The sequence below is a fragment of the Cynara cardunculus genome, assembly GCF_001531365.2.
Source record: "Cynara cardunculus var. scolymus isolate 2C chromosome LG 2, CcrdV1, whole genome shotgun sequence".
NCBI lineage: Eukaryota > Viridiplantae > Streptophyta > Magnoliopsida > Asterales > Asteraceae > Cynara > Cynara cardunculus.
In genome coordinates this window covers 53,587,073-53,590,777 of record NC_037529.1, presented here as the reverse complement: position 1 = coordinate 53,590,777, position 3,705 = coordinate 53,587,073, and the positions used below count along the sequence as shown (strand labels likewise).

At 36.3% G+C, this 3,705-nt stretch overlaps 1 protein-coding gene across 1 annotated transcript in view; it reads right to left on the bottom strand.

The window, feature by feature from the left end:
- The window catches only part of LOC112508136 (anaphase-promoting complex subunit 13), an 11,412-nt gene extending 9,836 nt beyond the window's left edge, over positions 1 to 1,576 (bottom strand). The window contains exon 1 of the mRNA XM_025112918.1: positions 1,353 to 1,576. The gene's annotated coding sequence lies outside the window, so the exon portion shown is untranslated. The remainder of the gene's footprint in view (positions 1 to 1,352) is intronic.
- Positions 1,577 to 3,705: the final 2,129 nt, after the last annotated feature.

Below are 3,705 nucleotides of genomic sequence, written 5' to 3'. Positions count from 1 at the left end.
AGAGCCAGTGAATATATCGGTATATCGGTCCGATTTTTACCTCAAATATCGCTAAAAATCGCTAAAAAATCGCTAAATATCGCCGATAATATCGGCCCCGATATTTTGACCGATATTTATGGTCCGATTTTTTTCCTAGGAGCGATATCCGATATATCGCCGATATATCGACGATATATCGCGATATTAACAGCATAGTCTATAGCAACTTTCATATATTCCAGATCCCACAAAGCCAAAGAAATTTCATACTTGAAGCTCCTAAAACCATTAATTACCATCCAGATTTAAATACCAGCCATCCAGAACTCTGATTTGGAACCAAGCACCATCCAGATCTGGGCTAAAACAGAATAAGAAAAAATAGTATTCTGATCAGGACCGATTCTATTCTAAATTGAAGCAGGGCCGGTCCTGAGATTTTGGATGCCCATGGCGGAAAGTCAAAAAAATGCCCCTTATATGTGTAAATAAAAACCAAAATAAACTATTTGAAGGGGTTTGGACCCTAGTCAATCTAGGCGGCTCATCCCTACGCCGATTTATTTTAAATATAACAAATATAATGCAACAGGGGGGCATAAACCAAAACCCCGTGTAACAAAATATAAAATGCATCACCATTCATGGTTCGTGTTGTGAAATTGCCAAGAAAGTGGAACGATTATGCAACCTGGACAAATTGATAAAGGAGAAGAAAACATAAGCATCAATCTTAAGTCTTTGTCCTATACTAACCCATACTAACCCGCTTCAAAACAGCTCCTAAAAAGCTTCTAAACAGCCCTAAAAAGTAAAAATTTTAAGGCTTGAGCAAATGGAAAAGAATGGAAATTCTATTCACATTTTGAAGTCTTTAGAGGATACAAATAGTGAACAGGAAATCAGGAATTTGGGCCACCAACCTAACAAGAATGGTTGTTTTTTTATGGAAGGAAGAAGAGGTTCATGTTCTATTAGTCTTATACTCTTATAGACATCTTTAGGCCAACCACCCATTCACCCATGACCCAACAATTAACAAATGGCAGCAGAAGCTTCGACTGTTTGACACACAGCAATGTCTGCAAACAGAAGTGAGTAACCAGACTCATTTCATGGATTTTATTTAGAAATTGCAAAACGAAACAGCCCCAGAAACAGTCCCAAGTCCCATTGTAATGTTGTTTACAGAAAACCTAAGTAGGCAATAGGCAATTAGGCATACATGATACATACAGTATTACATCTTTAAACTTTTAAAGCTTAAACAAAAACCTAAGTATGGAGTAATGGAGGGCGGCTTCATCTAGATTATAAATTAATCAAACAAGAGTTAGAAACATAAAATAAGTAAAGTAAATAACCCTAACCTCACAAGTCACAAGTGATCAATAAGATATTGAGCGGTCGAGAGAGGCGAGACTGGAGAGCCGACTGCCGAGTGCCAACAGTGTTGAAGTGAGCTGGTGATTTCAATCAACAGACAACAGCTCGTACTCGGTACTTCCTCTAGAATCGTCAATCGATTCGATAGTGGTGTGTGGTGATTTAAGATTTCAATCGTCACTCTGTTCGTGCAATCGAGTGGAGGACGAAGGAAAGAGCCAGGCCGATTGGAGTGGTAAACTGGTTATAGAAATTTTTGTAAGGCCCATATCAAAATTAAACCTCTATATGTATGTTGGGCTTCACAAAAATGGATGCCCTTGGGCTTTTTGCTGTTGAAAAAAATAAGCACAGGTCCAGAAAATATAAGCACTGATAGATCAAATCTGGATTCAAAGGCTGCAACTGAAAAACAGATGTGAAAATAACAATGCATAATATATGCACGTGAGAAGCTGAGGAAGGCAAAACCAAGAAGGAATAGACCAGGGCCTGTTTAACATTTTTGCAGTCCCTCCTAAACATGAATATTATCATACGAGTATTGAATACATAATAAGGCTAATAGAAAATGAAATAGCTGTTTGCTAGATTAAGTTTCACAAGATAAGCAAAAAATTGCCTTTGTGATCCCTATTGGACTGTTTTTGTTATTGTAATCCAATCTACATTATCTTACAAAGCCTTTGGTTAAAACTATTAAAGACAACCTTTTAAGCATATAGTACTACCAATTAATGCCAAATTACTTAAAGACAACCTATATTGCTAATGGTACAACTTATTAAAGCTATCCTAAAGCCGCGCAATGCAGAACTCTATCCTAAAGCCGCGCAATACAAAACTCTATCCTATCCCTAAACCCAATTTGATTTTATCGCTATCCCTAATATCTCCTATCCCTAAAACCAATTCGATTTTCCAACCCATGAAATCCAAAACTCTATCCTAAARYCGCGCAATGCAAAACCCCTAAACCCAATTCGCTTTTATCGCCATCCCTATCCCTAAATATCGCCATCCCTATCCCTAATATCCCTAAAACCAATTCGATTTTCCAACCCATGAAAAGAGATTTTGATGAAATCGATTCCAACCCAATTCAATTTCATCGGTTCCAACAGATTCTGAAATAGATTTTGATGAAAAGAGATTTTGATGAAATCGATTCCAACCCAATTCGATTTCATCGTTCTAACATATTTTGAGATGATATCAATTGAGATGCATATATATTTGGCATATTTTTCAATCCAATAGCGTCTATCTTCCTCACCAAAACATACAAGCAGAGGAGGTAAGCAGCATTCATTAATTTTCCATGTTTTAAGTTTTGCATCGTAGTTTTAATCCTGAATTGCTGCATTTGCAAGTGTTCAATGATCTAGAGACGGGTTGGGTTTTGAGGATTTAAACGATCCGCTCATTGTTGGCCGTAAAAAGGTTAGGATTGTGTTAATATAATCCAATTTAAACTTGTTGGTATGTTAGTTAGAACCGGTATTTATTGTTTGATTGAGTGGAGAGATTTTGGAATTAGATTGAATAGCTTGAAGTTTGTTGGTTTTATAATTGCTTCTTACACTAAAAGCTTTGATGATTTGATTGTTCTTGCTTTGTTCAGCAATTTGATGGTTCTCCTATGACCTACGATGGTTAATGGCATTTTTTATTAATCTTTCAATGTGCATTGGTGTAATAACCAGATCCCGGTTATTACCCAAGGTATTTAATACATGATTATCTGATTTAATAAATACGTGATAACATGATATTTTGATACGTGCTAGTATGTGCAGAACGTGATTTTATATATGATATTATGTGTGCATGTAGAAATATATATATATATATATTTGATGAAGTGTATATATATATAATAATATATATATATATATATGTGGTAGGCATGCATGCATAAGAATATGTGGGTATGAGTTGTGCATACGTGGGTGTATGCATGTGTGTGTTTAATTGTAGGAGGTGGCAAAGGGGGAGGGGAAGGCGGTTAGCAGGCCTTCCCCATTTGGTGGGTATAAAAGGGGGTTAAGCCCCCCCCCTCATTTACTTTTCCTTGCCTTTGAGAATTTGAGAGTGCTTTTAAAGAAGTCATCCGGATTGCAAGAAGTTGTGTTTCAAATAAGTGGATTGCAAGCATTTGGTTTTAAAAAGCCTTTAAGGTGAGTGGTTTCTAAATCTTTTGCATAAAAATTTACTACTGATTTTATTAGTATGCTTCGTATTCTTATCCTTTGAAATGGAACTTTGATTATATTGTCTAAGTGTTTATCCGGACAAAGCTTGACCGGATAAGGGTTTAAACCGGATAAGCCTTGT